Source organism: Grampus griseus, assembly GCF_964374135.1.
Source record: "Grampus griseus genome assembly, chromosome: 17".
In the NCBI taxonomy this organism is placed as follows: Eukaryota; Metazoa; Chordata; class Mammalia; order Artiodactyla; family Delphinidae; genus Grampus; species Grampus griseus.
Window position 1 is genome coordinate 65547935 of NC_139011.1, and position 18263 is coordinate 65566197.

General features: G+C 39.4%; 1 protein-coding gene across 8 annotated transcripts in view; it reads left to right on the forward strand.

The window, feature by feature from the left end:
• EYA1 (EYA transcriptional coactivator and phosphatase 1) overlaps positions 1-18263 on the forward strand; it is a 329500-nt gene that overhangs the window by 40283 nt on the left and 270954 nt on the right. The window lies entirely within an intron of this gene.

An 18263-nucleotide genomic window follows, 5' to 3' on the forward strand; every position in this document is an offset into this window, starting at 1 on the left:
TTGTTAAGGCTGCTACTGTCAGTTTGAGTTACACCAATCTCTTTATCACCATGCTTGAGGATCCTTACCTGTAAAGTTTTAAATTTTAAGTCATAATCTATGATGTTATCAAATAATTAGTATTGCCAGATGAAAATACAGGATGCCCAGCTAAATTTTTCTTTGTTTGGTAGATGTACATTCCAAATGTTTCATGGGACATACTTATACTAAAAATTATTCATTGTTTATCTGAAATTAAAATCTAACCAAGCATCCTATACTTTTATTTGCTAAATCTGGCAATCCTAAAAGAAACCTTGAGTGAATTAGAATTCCTAAACTCTAGCCCTGCCGGGGTGGGTGATGAGAACTGAGAAGTCTTGTAGTTTCTTGCCCTGTAAAAGAATACATGGAGCACGAGAAAAATAATGAGAAAGAAAAGGATCTGAAAAGCAGCCATAAGAGAAGATGTACATAGACTAGGAGGCATCACACGGCTCACACATGTGTCACTCCAGTGTTCATCGAATCCTTTTTATATCATCTAGTTTGATAGAATGTCAGAGGGGGAGAGAAATAATCTGGCGTTGCATTATTTGAAGATCCCAATGATGGAAGTTTTTTGAGAGATGTGTTTTAAAAATCTTCTTGTTTTCCTGGGTTCATATTTTACAAACACTTGTCAAGCACATAGTATATATAAGGTACCATCCTAGGTACTTTGACATGCTTGTCTCGTAAAATGAAGGATCCTGTTAGTACGTCCTAGAATTAAGAGAGCTTCATTGAGTCTGAAAATTCCTAGTATTAAGAGACAAGATGCTGTGCTTGCTGTTGTTCTGGTTATACATACCCACCCCACCCCCCATAAATCCACAGTTTCCCATCATTTGAGCCTGAGAATTATGAGGAAGACTTCCGTAGCTAAAAGAGTTAAGTGCACAATGTTTGACATTTCCAGAAAAACTGACTTACAAGGTGGGTTGTTTCAAACCTTATGGAGTTCTACAGTACCCAGTGGACCATTTTTTTTGACTTTGTGTAGCTGTGGCAGGATGGCTACTGTATTTCCGAGTGTCCATTTCCCCCAGGGAGCGTGCTACTTCCACTACAAAGCCCAAAGTTGTTTGACATCCAGCACGCGTGAACTCAGAGTTTTCCTCCTTTGCTTTACATCGAAGTAGTATAAAATATGGCCTGGTTTATGCTTTCAATCATCTAAATTTGTCCAGGCATGATAGAGGATGCCGTACAATTTTCTTTTGGTAGTTAGAGCTTTACTGACATAATTGCAGCCCAATCACATTTCTAAGATAACTAGTACAATATGTACATATTTAATTCAAAGTTTCCTGGAGGATTTCAGGCAAATAATGACCATATTTTAAGTCATCTCAAAAAAGCAGAGACTCAAAAGCGAAAGTGCTTTTTCATCATCTGGGCAAGGTTGCTCTAGGTAAATGTGTTTATTCCTTCTTCTTTTGACATCCTTCCCCTGTCCCCCTTCCCCCAGGACCCCCTGCTTTCCTTTTATCCCAGACTTTGCCTTATATTGTAGACCATTCTCTTCCTTCTGTCCCATCAGCCAAGTTTAATATACTATACTATGTTCTTAAAGTCATATCAAGTGACTTGTAGGTTAATATGATAAGTTTATTCTAGTATGCTAATAAAACTTAATGGCTGGATGAGTTATTACTCCAGATGACATATTTACATTTTAGTGGTGACCTTTTATGGATTAACACCAAGTTCAGGCCAAGGTGGGAAGGTAGGCATACATTGGAATGGGTAGAGGTTAAGGCGGGAGTTTTTTGGCACAAAATATCTCAGCTCTCATCAAATCACACCACTAGACCTCTCTTTATCTGGCCTAAGTTTGGGTCTGACTTAAAATGTAAAGATTCTGAATGTTCAGCTGAGATGAGGAATCCAAGTTGCTTGTAAACGTCTTTACTCTTTTTTTTTTGTCCGATGTGGACCATTTTTTAAAGTCTTTATTGAATTTGTTACAATACTGCTTCTGTTTTATATTTTGGTTTATTTGGGTGTGAGGCATGTGGGATCTTAGCTCCCCGACCAGGGATCAAGCCCGCAGCCCCTGCAGTGGAAGGCAAAGTCTTAACCACTGGACCACCAGGGAAGTCCCACCTTTACTCTTTACCGTGGAAAATAAAGTCATGATAAAACTCCCTGTGTGTGTGTGTGTGTGTATCTGTGTGAATAAAAACTCTTATGGTATAGCGAAGCAGTAATAAAATGCAGAATATAGATAATTCCCCCTCATTTGGATCACAGACTTGATTGAAGCAAAAATATAGAAATATCAAGATTGAAGAAAGCACGTACATTTATTGTTAAAGTAGCCACTTGGCAACTTACTTAGAGTAAAAACCAATTGAAGGCAGGTGATTTCCTCTTCTTTTTACTAAGTGTATACACCCGACTCCTCCAGCAAGTAGGAAGATCCCAAATGGAGGAATACCGGATACCACTGGCAAATTCGGAGTTAAAGGACAGAACAGTGTCTGAAACACAGTGGAGAAGGGAAGAGGGCTCTTTGAGGAGGGGATGAAAAATCCAGAAGAATCATTCTGGTAATATTCCAAGAAGTCGTCTCCTAGCTACTAAGTGTTGTTGTAGCTTCTGACAACAGTAGAAGTTGTAAACCATGTCTGGTTTCTATTTTCCTCATCCGTGGAGGTCAGTCTTTCAAATTAGGTTGCTTTTATGCATATTAGTTTCCTGGCAACATATGTGATCTTTTTTTTTTTTCTTTTAAGATGGTTGCAATGGATCAGAACAAATATATTAATACTCTCACACATTCATCTTAAGCTCACACCTCTTCCCTGAGGGTTATAGTCATACATTCAGATGCTTTCTGGGCATCCCTATCCCTCGAACACAAGACATGGAGAGATATTCAACATACCTGAAACTGACCTCATTGTGTATTTCTGCTCCATTCCCTTTCACCTTAAGAGTCATCTTTTACCGTTCCCTGCCAATTCCTCATTTTAAAATCCAATCAATCAAATCCTGCTAATTTGACTTTCAAAATATTTCTCAATCCTTACTGTCGAGTCCATCCTAATTACCACCACCCTATTTCAGAGGATTTGCTCCTTACATTTCCCTGACTGGATTATTTCAGTAATTACCAGTTTATCCATCTGTCCTCATTCTTGCCCCTTTTATATCTGGCACATGCAGCCAGAATGGTCTATTTAAAAGACAGTTTTACTAAAACTACAGTAAAAATCCCAAGGTCCTTCGCACAGGGTGTTCTTCATGGCCTGACCATCTCAACTGTTCAGCAACACTGCAGCCCATTTCTCACTCTGTATTTTATAATCCAGATTGAGTTAAATGCCCCATTCATAAATCTGTTACAGTCATATCACTCTGTATTTAAATAATTTGTTGAGCTTTCTTTAGCCTTCAGCTCACCCGTGTTCCTGCAAACCAGCAAATAAACAATCAGGCAAAACATCGATGGTCTCCCAGTGGACAGGGACAGAATCTCATTCACTTTCATATGCTCAGCATAGCATAATGGCTGTCAGCAGGCCCTGGAATCAGACTGCATTCAATCATTGCTCTATCATTTAGGAATGAGCAGTCTCTTGTAAGTTACTAGCAGCTCTGTGCCTCAGTTTCTGCATTTATAAAATAGGGACAGTAGTACCTGCTTCACAGTCTTGTTGTGAGACATAAATATCATGCATTCGGGACAGTCAGTATTTGGCATACAGTAGGCAACCCACTGTTATAAATTATTATAGATAACATGCTCAATATCTTATAAAACTGAAGGTGTATAAAGAGAAGTCATTGTGGGAGAAAGACCACTTGGGATTTGATGAGGGTCTGACTCTAGTGATGAGAGTTGACTTACTCTCTACTTTTCGTTTGGAAGTAGAGTTGGGCCATATGTGCTGGTGGGCATTAATTTAGGGTGTGAGGGAAATCCCTAAGCCCAGGATCCCTGACTCCATACTCTACCACTGGTTGAATTAGTATCCCAGTATCCATGAGGCCTGGCCCTTTCTATGTAGAATATGCTTCTCCTTCCACAGCCAGAGGAAGACATCTTGTCTTTATCTAAATTAAACTTGAACAACAACTGGGTTCCTGTTTGGGAGGATAATGGATACTGTTATCAGCAGGAAGCTTCCAAGGTCATGACCCAATAGTGGCGTGAAGGTGATGGACACTTGGAGTCCAATGAATGATCATTCTTTTTTTTTATATATATACAATACTTTTGGCTTATTTATTAACTTTTTTTTAACATCTTTATTGGGGTATAATTGCTTTACAGATCATTCTTCTTTGATACTTTTTTTTTAGCTCTTCTTGTGACCACAATGTAGTCTCTGATGATTCACTCAAGTGACCTTCCGAGTCCTTTAGCTACCTTTTTACCATAAATGTAGATTCCATATACTGTAACAGACATGGAGAGTGATTGCCCAGTGGTAGAAGAGGTCTTCCCTGATTTCTCTTCTGGTCTTTGGGACTCTCTTCTCCTCACATGCAGAGAGATCCTGAGAGTACCCGTGTTGAGCCTCTCCAGCCATGTGGTCTGGTAGACAGAGTATGGTTCAGTAGCTAATGCTCATAAGCATTACATTCACCGAATGATCAACGTTCCCAGAATGAATGTCCTTGGTGTTTTCCTATCCTCTTGTTCCTTTTTTACCCACCACTTCTCATTTGGTGTGAAAACAGCATCCAGAAAAGTTCTGAGACCCCAGGTTAGTCACAATGGGAAAAGGAAAAGTTTGAAAGCAATTCTACTCTAAATACGAGCATATTTTGATGCCGATGTGCAATGGCTCCTTCATGGGAAAAAGAATGTCCTGTGATTGAATTTTAATTGGTGGGCCTTCTACCTTTTTTTTTTTCCTTTTGAATCTTTTCTAGAAAGTTTACTATACTAGAAAAAGTGAAAGAGGTAAACAATGTGGGATAGATATCAGATTTTTCTGGCTCTTGAGAATTTAATGGACCAACAATAATTGGTGGTAATTGACTGATACAACTGGTTTCCCTGTGGTTCCCTGAAAAGACTGTGTGGTAAAAGATTTAAAGACAGAGGGTAGAATTTGCGGCCATTTTGAAGTTGCTGCAACTCTTTTAGGTCACTAAGGTACCATTTAGTAAATTAGTGTTTTGTTGATGAATTTTAGTTTCAGAGGTTAGTTCACAGAATAAGAGAAATTGGCTTAAAACACTGAAGAAATACTGATATATTCTCTCTGTGGGTAACTGTAACTTCTAAATTACAGCAAGCTTAAGTATTTTAAATTAGAAACAGAATAATCTGTTTGCCTATGAATATTTAACACAGTTTGAGCTATAACATTTCAGTTAGACATAAATAGAAATTACAACTCATAGTTAATTAAACAGTTCGAAGATCCCTTCCTGTTTTACAACCTGTTTTCGGTATCAGGGTATAATCTGAGTGAATTAAGTGCAAAGACCCATAATACAATGATTTGCATAAGGCTGCCAACAAAAATAAACCCGGCTGTGATTAAGGCTATGACAATGGTGTTAGCTTAGCTATACAGGCTCATGGAAGCATGCAGAACAAGAGCAATTAGATTCACAAACTGATTTATTACGTAGACTGCAGGTGTTGAGTTTTATGGGAATTGGGGATTATCAGATTTGCCTCTACATTATTTCAGTTTAGTTATATGACCTTTTCTTAAAAATCATTCACTGGAACATTTTTTAAAAATTAGAGTGTCTTAATTCATGAGCTTAAAAAAAAAGTTAATTTGACTTAAAAATGTAAAAATCTTGGTTTGAGTTATGTCAGAATAAAAACAGTGTTTAGGAATAATAATTCACTTTTCATTCATCGCAAAATTTTACTTTTAAGTAAACAATGTGCCCACAGTGCCTGCGGGGCCATTGCTGGGGAGAGTGATCTCCTGGCAGGGCATCCGCTGTCACAGTGAGAGTCGGGAGGGAGCTGCAAGATATTGTCCCATCACGGGGGAAGGCCACTCATATTCACTACTTATTGAATCATGCGTGTCATTTGGATGGATTTTTTAAAAATAGAGGACTTCTGAGGAGTTAATTATATTAGAGAAGAAAAAATAACCAGCACAGAATGTTGACTTAAAACGAAACATAAATGCTAGTAGTTCCAATAATTCCTAGAATTTAATTTTAATGAACTCTCAAAATAAATTTCACATCAAATCAGAGCTATCGCCACAGCTTGTTTGCTATTGTTTTTATTGTTGAAGAAAAAAAAATCGTTGTAGCCATACTGTGGTAGTAATTTTGAATATTTCAAGCATTTTATTGCAGAAAAGAATTATCTTTCACAGCAGTTAAATTTTAGAGAACCACCAATGTTTACCTCTCTAATACGTGGGTTTTGTTTTTCTCAATTTCCTTTCTTTTTTTAAAGTAGAAAATTGCAAGGTCATCAGCTTCAACTTGGTGGTTTGCCTGAGTATGTTCTGTATTGTAGTATCCTCCAGAAGCACAGAAAATATTCATAAGCTACTCGGGAGTTTGCTATTGCTGTGTTTGTAAATACAGTATTGCTTTGGCCTTAAGAAGTGGAATGAACCTTATACAAGTTTCAAAACTTATGGTTCAATTTTTTTTTCTGTGAACTTGTTTAATGGATATTTTATTGACTTTGGCTTAAACATATTCACATATGTGTTTCTCATGCTTAATTCTGTTATTTACAGGGTGTTTTCCTTCTACATACTTTAGATTATAAATGCTTGACTTAAAGCAGCTGTGTGTTCGCTTCCTTTCTAACCCTTGGCATGTAAGGCTTGCTCTAGGCCTTGTCTTCATTTACCTTTCACCAGATTTCAAATGTGCAGCATTTTTCTTGCACTTTTTGAAACCGAGCAAATTATTCACAAATGTTATATGGTGACTGAAGCTAATGGTCTACTTTTCTTAAAATTCTTTTGCCTCCATGCTTTACTTGAAAGAATACTGACTTTGGCTAGGTTATACATTGCTGAGGCCATAAGAGTAAGTTGAATGCACAAGTAAAATGAATTTTTCTTATTAACTTATTATTCATTATGTCTTCATTTGGATAATACAGCATTATGTTACATTGCTGAAATTGCTTAAAATAATGCATTGATTAAATGGAGGAGAAGTTGTATAATCTAAAGAAATAAGCAAACTGGAACTCTTAAGTGAATTCACATTACAGTGTAAAGCATTTTTGTTTGCAAGAAACCAACAGTTTTTATAATTTTATGATTGTCTTATAATTTTGTTGTTTCTGAGGTTTGTGTGGAATCTGTGAAATGAAGCACTATCTAATTTCAGATCTACAAAGACAAGCTTTGAAATTATGTGCAAAGCTATTCTGCTGGAATACTATAATTATAATATATAATGAAACTTTCAAAAAGTTAAACTGAATTTTATTTTGAAATTTTCTATAATTGATCCAGTCCAATCCTATGTAAACAGGAGTGGTCTCTTGAAATTCGCTACAGAAAGTTTCACTCAGAAAAAATATCATGTATAATATATAATGAAACTCACAGTATTTAAAATGTTCCAAAGAATGAAAGTACGTTTCTCTCCCCGTGGGAATAAAGTGATCTTTACATGTGGTATTGAATAAGAAGGATTTCAGAAAGCTCATATGACACAGTTTTCTCTTAGTAGTTAATTTCCCATGGTATTTTTATGTAGTAAGAAAGGTGCAAATTCCTTATGGACAGTTTTAGTGTTTGTATACCAATAGCTATTACATTACTATTTACTTGATAACCTACAATGGTATAATTCCAGGCCTTTTAGCTGTTAAGTGAGTATACTCAGCCATGGACCTAGAGCGGTGAGGCTGGTTAGTGGAAGAAAAAAGAAGATGGTGGGTAGTGGAAGAGGTATAGCTGTTCCTAAAGAACATTTGTGTATGTGTTGGTTTATTGTCAAAACTATCCTTCTTCAGTCAGGAGGTGTCATCTGCGCAGGACACATCATTCCTGTCTCCTCCTGCGGCCATCTCTTCCACATATTCTTTTTTTTTTTTTCAGGCAAGGCTTTATTGGAGCCCCTGCTGCAGCAGTGGGGAGCTAGAACAAGTAACAGGTTCCCTTGCTCGCTCGCTCCCTGAGGGGGGTGGTGAGCTTGTTCCTTATGTGGCGTGGCCTCTACATATTCTTATTCCACTGAAAACATGTTGTTTTCATTATTAGTCTATTAAGACAATTTTCAAAAAATAGCTGAACATAAAAGGGAACCAACCTGCAGTTAACAGGTCTGCAGTTGGATGTTCCACTCTCTGGGGCATCCGTGCTGCCGTCACACCTCCTGTGCCTATGGTGGTTATTGCTACAGGCATTCCCAGCCAGCACACTATTACATGGATTAGAGTTGGCACTTGACCTGAAACGCAGTGCCATCCTGCTCCTGCAAGACTGATAGTTGCCATCCAGAGTAAGATAAGTCCAGTAGTTCCTTCCCCGTAACATGCTGGTTGGTATGAACTAGATGCTGGGTACAGTCAAGTCAAATTTGCTTGTTAAATAGAAATGCAAATTATAACTAAAATAACTATAAATTGGTTATACGTTTAATAAGCTAAATACAGTCACAGGAAGCAACACATGTTTCACACCTTCATCTACTGTTAGTAATCACCACACAACTGAATTTGGGATTGCAGGTTTCATTCTGACTCTTAAGGGCAGTAGTTGTCAATACTTGTGTATGAGTTTGCTAGGGCTGCCATAACAAAGTACCATGAACTAGGTGCCTTGAACAACAGAAATTTGTTTTCCCACAATTCTGGAGGCTGAGATCAAGGTGTTGGCAGTGTTGGTTACTTCTGAAGCCTCTCTCTTTGGCTTGGTGATGGCCATCTTCTCCTTGTGTCTTCACATGGTATTCCTTCTATGCCTGTGTGTGGTTTTTGGGGTTTTTTTTTTTGCGGTACGCGGGCCTCTCACTGTTGTGGCCTCTCCCGTTGCGGAGCACAGGCTCCAGACGCGCAGGCTCAGCGGCCATGGCTCAAGGGCCCAGCCGCTCTGCGACATGGGGGATCCTCCCGGACCGGGGCACAAACCTGTGTGCCATGCATCGGCAGGCAGACTCTCAACCACTGCGCCACCAGGGAAGCCCTGTGTGTGTTTTAATCTCTTTGTCTTATAAGGACACCAATCATATTGGATTAGGGCCCACCCATGTGACCTCATTTAACCTTAATTGCCTATTTCAAAACCCTACTTCCAAAATACTGAGGTACTAGGTGTTAGGACTCTGGAATATGAATTTGGAGGGACACAATTCAGCCCAGGACAACCTGTTTTAATCTCTGGTTAAGAGCTCTCTTCTTGTTGAGCCTTTTCTATCAGAATGAAGAGTTAATTTTCTCCAGGTCCAGCAAATAACTACAGTGTTGAGCTTTCTTAGACAACACTTCTTTTTCTCTTACTGCTTTCTTTTAAAAATAAAAAGATAACACAGTGACATGCAGAAAATAGTGACCTGGGAAGCGGAAGTCCTGGGTTTTAGCCCTACTGCTGCCACGACTTAGCTATGCAGTCTTGCAGATGCCACTTGGCTACATGTGTGTTCTATATTCTCTATAAAATGAAGAAATGGGACCAGATGATTGCTTAGGTTTCCCTTAGACCTGATATTTTGAGACTCTACTTAGAATTCTATTCAGTCAGTAATTTATTCATTCTCCAATTATTTGAGTGTCAGTAGCGTGACTCACTTTGTATGACCTTCTCAAGAAGGATCAATCCTTCCGAAGTATCAGAGGATACCTCAGAAGTCTCCAATTGAAGTAGCCAGACCTCTACGTGTGTTTTAGCTACTCGTTCCCTTTCTTTCGTTGGCCCTCATATCTGTGGGTTCCGCATCCATGGAGTCAACCAGCCAGGGATCAAAATATTCAGAAAAAAAAAAAAATCCAGAAAGTTCCAAAAAGCAAAACTTGAATTTGCTGTGCACCGGCAGCTATTTACATAATATTTACATTGTATTAGTTAGATATATAATATAGAGATGATTTAAAGGATGTGTGTAGGTTATATGCAAATACTATGCCATTTTATATAAGGCACTTGAGCATCCGCAGATTTGGGTATCGTGGAGCGGGGAGTAACATGGTCCTGGACCTAACCCCCCCCGGGATTCTGAGGGACAACTGTACTCTTTTCTAGTCAGTGCTTCTTTATAGCATGCAAGTCACTTCCTCAATGAAAAATCTTTAAGTTTTCACAGGTTACAACCTTCTCTGCTAAACAACTTTTCATGTTGTGGATTCTTTTCCACTTGATTTTTGCTTCTAAAAGTTATTTCCTAAAAAAAAAGTTATTTCCTAAAGCTGTTAAAGCTTTTCACTGTGTGTTTTAAAACACGTTTTAAAACATAATTATACAATAGTTTCCCAAAGGAGGTTTACTTTGTAAACTTCCTAAATCATACCCTTCTCTCATATACATGCTATATAATCTACATATATACATATATATTATACGCATATATATAATCATATCTATATACTAGCCCATCAAATATTTTATTTAAAGTACTTCTGTGTTTTCTGTAAACATTGGTATTGGTGTATCCAATATTCCCAACATTTATAATATATGTGAAGTATCTGTTTATAAACAACCAATTTTCTAATTATTTCATTAGAAACATAAATTATAGAAGCTTTTATGGCTTTGTTTACTGTGTAGAATAACATTCACACAAAGAACCAGTAAGGTTTAATTCTGAAATAACTATTCTAGCATTAGCTACCCCATGGTTACTTCATTAAACAAATCAAGAAATCTTGTCCGTCAGTTCTGATGGTGCAGAAACATCTCCCTTCAGGAAGTCTTGTGGTCAGTGGGCAAAAATGGCAACCAGCTTCTCAAAAGTTGAAGGCATTATTATGTACTAAAGGTCACCCACAACTTTTATAATAGAGGACCAGCTGTGTAAACTGCAAGATGTTGTCAAAAGGAACTGCCAAGCAAAACTCTGGTGCTGTTTGCTGACTGTGCTGAAGGGCAGAGAAGCTAAATTCTTGCCAGGAAGAGGGTAGCCTCTGGGAGGTGCCTACACCCCAGGGCCTGGGATCCAGTCCTAGAGATCACGCTTGGTCTCGCACCTTGGTCCTCAAAATCTTCCTAATGACGAGGCCCCGATCCTGCAAGGTCGGGCTTGGGAAGCAGCTGGGCAGGCTGTGCTCCTAACTGGCCTCGTTAAGTGGCCAGTTCTTCAAACCTGGAAGTAATTCTTGAGATGGTTTGGAGTCAGCATCAGCTATGATGTGGTTGCAGCGTTGTCAACTGAAGTTGATTAAAATACATGTCGTTTTCTATGACACTGTAATTAAAATAACCCAATTGCCAAATAGTGTGCAAGTTTTTGCAGGCTTAGAGCAAGAGCTCTTTCATGGTTGGAAAATGTGTTCATGCCCCACACCACGTGATCTGAAACCATTGCCATTAGGTCTAATTGCACAGAAGCAGTCAAATCGTGCCTTTTATGCCCCTACTCTCTACCTGAAACTGTTTAAAAACTCACACATGGAGCTTAGAGGATAGCTGAAGGGGTAAGACAGGCTTTATGTGAAAAGGTTAGTGAGGGGGAGAACAGTATTTAACAGTAATGTCCTCATGTATGCATCTATGTATTTGTTTTTGTTCGTTTTAAAACGAAACATTTGTAGTGGTTGTTACATAGTATAGTAAGAGTCCAGTAGGATAAAAATATAAAGAAACTGAGGTGTAGTGAAAATAAGGATAGAGATAGAATGAAGCCAAGGATAAAAGAAGTTAAAGATGAACATTCCAGAAAGTTCAAAAAGAGAATGGCTTGAACAGTAGGTGGAAAGTCAGGAGTGACTAGCAACTCAATGGGGATTTTCCCTTTTTGTTCTGACTACTAGGAAATTCAGCTACAGAATTAACAGCATCCATCAGATAAAAACATACCAATTGCTCAAGAGAAACAGCTTTCTTGACGTGAGCACTGACAGAATTTCCTCCAGTACTTCTCCGTAAAGGGGAAATGGTAGAAAATGTTCTCAAACAATGTCCTTATAGGAAAATAGCATCAGGTTTCACTTTGTTTCTTACAAAGCCCTTGACATGGATAGGAGGTAACTCTAAAGTTTAGTTCAGTAAACTTCGAATTAGAAGCTAAACGTACACAGTGCAATTGAAGAGGTGTGTAGATCTGCTTTTAGTCAAGAGTAAAATTTAGACTATCAAGAAGTCAGTGGGTGGATACTCTTCAGTTAATTCTCAAGAATGTTGTTTTGTGAATCTGGGCTTTTATTACTGTTTTGTTGGCTTTTAAAAATTGAGGCATAACATACACGTAGTAAAGTATGTAAACATCAAATCTCAAGTGTATGGTTTGGTGAATATTTACATAGGTACACATTAGTTTAAAACTATCATTCAGATCAAGATTTAGAACAGTTCCAGGAGCTCGGAACGTCCCTTGTCCTCCTGCCCTGTCAACACCCATCACTGTTCTGACTTCTAGCACCATTGATTCATTGTGCCTCTCAGTGAGCTTCATATAAATTGAATCATATAATATCTACTCTCTTGATTCTTGCTCAATATATTGTCTGAGGATTTATCCCTGGTTTTTTTTTTTTTTTAATATTTAGAGGTTGTTCATTCTTTTTCATTGCTATGCAGTATTCTTTTATATGAGTGTATCACAATTTATTTACCCTCTCTTTTTTAAAATAATGAATAAAACTGCTATGAAAATTCTTGTGCATGTCTTTTGTTGGACATATGCACTCATTTCTTCCAGGACTGAAATTGCTGGTCATAGGGTGGATGCATGATTAGATTTAGCTGATACTGCTAAACTGTTTTCCAAAACCATTATACGTACACTTCCACCAGCAGTGTTGGAGCTTTCCAGTTGTCTTACGTCTTTACCAACCCTTGGTATTGCTAATCTTTAAAAAGTTTAGCAGTTCTGGTGGTTGTGTGGTGTTATCTCACTGTGATTTTAATTTGTATTTTCTTGGTGAGTTGAATACCTTTTGAATAACTTTTCTTAGGCCTTAGGTCATTTGGTTAGTTTCTTTTGCCCAATTTTTAAAAATTGGATTTTTTTGTCTCTTTCTTAATCATTTGTAGGAATCTTTAGACATTCTGAATATGAGTCCTTTGTTGGGTATATGAATTACAAATACCCTCTCCCAGTCTGTGTCTTGCCTCTGTACTGCCTTACTGTTTTCAGATGAACAAAAGATTCTGAGCTTTTGGAGGAGTTGGGTGGAAAAGAGACGGATGCAAATGACATTCTCTGGCGAGAACCTATAGTACAGTATAATGTTACGGTAAAATGCTTAAATTATAGGTACAGGTAGAAAATAGAACAGTGAAGAATAAGGTAGTAATTGTATGGTAGACAAGTATAGGAAGAGTTACAGATCTTTGTAGATTGGTTTGGGCTCAAAGACTTAGAGAATGTTCACACTGGGAGTATGTTTGAAGATCATCTACTTAAACTCCTCACTGTACAGATGAAAATGAGGCCTAAGAATGTTAACTAACCACAGTAAGTAATTAGACTTGATGTAGAAAGTGAAATCAGAGCTGCTTCTTAAAGAATATGTGAACTACACCTGGGAAGATTTTCTGGCTTAGTCCTCACTTCAAATAATTTGTCACGTTATCCCAATAATACACTTGAATTTCTAAGATTGTTTCTTGGTATTAAATTTTTCCAAAGGAAGGGAATTGAGAAAATGTGGTTACTCCTGACAAACCACCTACTAGGTGTGTGATGCCGATTAAATCATTTAGTGTCGGGCTTCCCTGGTGGTGCAGTGGTTGAGATTCCGCCGGCCAATGCAGGGGACGCGGGTTCGTGCCCCGGTCCGGGAAGATCCCACATGCCGCGGAGCGGCTGGGCCCGTGAGCCATGGCCGCTGAGCCTGCGCATCCGGAGCCTGTGCTCCGCAACGGGAGAGGCCACAGCGGTGAGAGGCCCGCGTACCGCAAAAAAAAAAAAAAAAAAAAAAAAAATCATTTAGCGTCTATGAAACTCTTGCTGGAATTTTAAGGGACAACAAGGAGTCAGACCTCATTCCCCACCCCTGAATTTGGAACTCCCTGAGAAGTAACATAGGGTCACGAAGATAAAGCTATAAAATAGTACCTTTATTACCAACCAGGCTGAATTAGAAAACGGGACGTCACTTGACACAGTTGGTGTCTCTAATATCCATCCTCTTTCTCCCCTTCCCCAGCGTGGCCTCGAGACAGCCCTCTTGAGGAGGGAGAGTTTGTGTCTGCAGGGCAGATGTGCTTACCCAGAACCCCACCCTCGCATCCTTTGGGGACAGAAAGAGAAAGAGCGCCAGCCCTGCAGACCTGCCTCTGAGAGCCTGGCCTGGGCTGGGGGCATCTGGGCTCTGACCCAGGCAGGGCTGCACAGAGGAGTATGGGAACAAAGCAGCAGGGAAGAGGCTGAGTAAAAGATGCTCTGCGCGTGGCCAATTCCTTCCCGACCCGTCGGCTAGCGAGAGGAGACGTGACCCAGCAGCAGAGAAAGGACCCCGCAGGTTCTTCCCAAACGTATTCCTTGGGGGAGAGAAGCAGAAGCTTCATGATCTAAAGATCATAGTAGGAGCATGAGGGAAAGAGAATGATTCCTCCTTACACCTTGCTTTCTTCTGTGTACCTCCCAGGATTGTTGAGGGATCGGAGGCACCAACCCAAGAATGCCTCTAGGTGTAGGGTCTCACCATCAGAAGGAAACGCACTGTGTTTGCATAGCACTTTTTTCCACCGTTAGATTTCTGACTTTGCCTCCACCATTATAAAGAGAATTTCTCCAAGTCAGGCATGGTGCCTCAGTACCAGGTCTAGTAGTCCGAAGTCTTTAACCACAGCAGGCGTTCAGTACTTGCTGCGATGGCTCAGCCCTACCCCTCAAACCACGAAACCCGATACTACAGTGATTCCCCCCCAAACCGCTGGCACTAATTAAACTCTGTTTCTGAGATCCTAATCTTTGGAGGGAAGATGGGAATTTCACAGGTCTCTTAAAAAGTTGGCAAAAGTGATGGACTCTTCTTTCAATAAAAAGGACATCAAACAGAATTTTTTACCTGTTTCAGGAGACACATAAAAACCCTAAACTCAAACACAGAGCCCTTAGGGTGCCTTGGACCTCAGTGAAAAACCCCTGTAATTGGATTAAGAGAATAACTCTGCAGGTTTTAATTTAAAACCCAATACACTTTAAAAATACAGTATAAAGAAAAATAAAAACCATAATCCATTTATCCAGTGCTAATTAAGAACTTGGGATGGCAGCTTCCAAAACCAGTAACTTCTTTTTTTTTCAATTGGTTTACTCTTCTGTTCACTTGTACTTTTATTGTTCTAAAGTCTGTTCTTGTCTTGTTTAAAAGTTCTTACATGACTTAGGGACCTGAGAAGACAGTGGGTTTGGGATTTGAAATTCTTAGCCAGTGATCTTTCTTCATTCCTAAGCTCTTTCTGTCAGTGTTATGTCACCCACGACTTTTAGAATGAACCCATTATTTGTATTTAATGGATTGACTTTTGCCAAACTAAATGGAAATGTTTTGAAATATGAAAATAAAATTCTTATTACTTACACATAGATGAAAAATCACAAGTTTTTCTCAACATGAAATATCTGATCATTTAAATATTTACATGAATCTTTCATTGGAGGAAACCATCTTGACACTTTATGTAACATTGCTAAGGTTGAATTTCAAAAGCTATGTTTTATTCACAACAGTAAATACACAAACTTTAAAATGTACCAACAAGCAGTTTGGATTGAAATGTACAACAGTCGGTGAGATCCTCCCCAAATTTTCATCCTTGGAATCCAGTCCCACTTACGAATGACTATGAGGCTGTTTAGGGGGCTTGGCGCACACAGTTGAAGGATGCTGAAAGGGGCACAGAGCTTTGCGTATGGCTTACGTGTGGCCTGTGAAGAATTCACAGGCATGGCTCCCAGCCCAGCACTTGTTCTCTACTCTAGAGTTCCCCTGGGACAGGTCATTGTGGAGACAAGGCCTGTGTTCTCAGCCAGTAAATGGAAGGGAGGGGTGTGGTAAGATGGCGCTCCTCAGGGTTGGCAAGGTGGGCAACATGATGATCCCTGATGGCAGGAGGTGTAATAGATCCCTGAGGCTTTCCCAGGAGTCTGCAATAAGGTGACAATGGAGAGTCAGTATTTGCTACTGGACAGCAAATCCAGCTCTTTAAGGGTCTTCTTTGTAGACAAGCAAACTAGACTGTTGTATGGTTACCGGGGAGAATTTCTGGAGCTCCAGAAGACAAGGCACCACAGTCAGGGGCTTTGTCTCTGCCTGGCCCAGCAGAACGTGGGGGGCTGCTTTTGAATGATATATAAATAATTCCCTGCTACAGGTGAATGTATATATAAATGATATATAATTTTATAAAAAATATATATTTTTAAAATATATATTTTATAAAAATTTTTATAAAATTTTATAAAAAATATAAAAAATGTATATATAAATGATATATAAATAATTCCCTGCTACAGGTGGCATGGCCTTTCTTCAGAATACTAGGGCTCTATGCTGTGATTCTTCTGCTGATGCTGGCCATATACTCCATGTAGCATCTTTTCCCACTACAGATATCACTAGTACTATAGACCCACTGGGTCATTCAGCCCATTTGGAAGGACTGCTGGCATCACCTTCTGTTTGCAAGGTACCTGAGAAGTGAGTGGAAACGGATCCCTTTGTGTAGAATATGTTGCCTCCAAACCCTGCTGAGGGCTGGGAAGGTTTGTGCTTCCTTCTTGGTGGCAGGAGGAATATAACTTTTCCCATCCAGTGAAGAGGATTTCCCTGCATGCCCAGTTCACTTTACAGGCTGGCCACATCATTTGCATAATGAAAGTGTGGAGCACGCACAGGGGTAGGGAAGTCGTTGTGCCCTTCCCGTGTGTCCACCACCCTGCAGCAGATGGACGACCCCCAAGGGACTTCAACCTCCATGCCTGGACATGCTCGGTGCCTAGATCAGGAGTCCCCTCATTCTAAGTATCAAGCTGAGAGTCACTTATGACAGTAGCAAAACCAAGCCATTACAGCCAGTGCATTGACTCATGTGGTCCTCACGACCACCCTCTGCGGTAGCTAATAAAAGAAATATGGAACACTTTGCCTGGAAGTTTACAGTTAGTATGCACTTTCTCTTTCATTGACTAATTTGATGCTTACTTTCCTGTCCTTTGTTCTTCTGCAGTGCACACTTCAGCAAAACTGATTCTTGTACTTTTCTGACTACAACGTACTATCTCTCTTGTTTGTCTTTTTCCACAGGACGTGGCTTTTCTGAAATAGAAAGGTCTTTCCACACCTTCGTCTCTTAAAACACTCTTGAGACAAGTATCAGTCTTTTCCTGTTTCCCGGTAGGAATGGGTAATCAGGTCATGCAGAATTATCTTCCTGGACCAGTGGGGTCGACCAGTGGACTGAAGTGTGTGTCTCAAGTTTCATTCAGAAGTTGCCCCTGCATGTCTGTGATAGACCCTGTGGAAATTTCAGATATATGGGAATTCTAGGGCTGAGACACCCTTCTCTTTTTTGCTAAACTTTATCCCATGACAGAAGAAAACAATTCACTGTCTCATTCTGTTTCTGATTCACCCTTTGTTCCCTACACCCAATCCAGTACCTCAAACTTACTTAGCCAAACTCGTTTCCTCAGCTTGAAGGAGAAATGAGAAGCAATCTTTCTGTTGTGTCTGGGGGTCAGTATAAGGATACAATGAAGGAAAAGCTCTTGTTAACTTAGCATCCGGGCCCATTTTTATGTGTTACATCACTACTTTCAATCCTTGCCTTCTATCCTATATGTTTGCATACTCAGGAAAACACACACACACACACACACACACACACACACACACACACACCACTAGCACTACTGAGGATATGGTCATATTCTTCCCACATCCTGCTGGTTTTCCCCAGCTTCCCCAGAGGCCATATAAAAAGTTTTCTTGTATATTCTACATACTTGCTGAAGACTAAAGGGGAAAGAATGTGAGTGGATTTTGCATATTGAAAAAAACTGCATTTTTAAAGAAAAACCTAAATATATTTGTTTCTTGAAAACTCAAAAATCTTCAGTTTCTTTTCCATTTCTTCTCCACTGTTGTCAATCTGACTGTGATTGGGTCCAGTCAATCCTTGTCCCCCTTCACCTCCCCATCCCCCCAATCC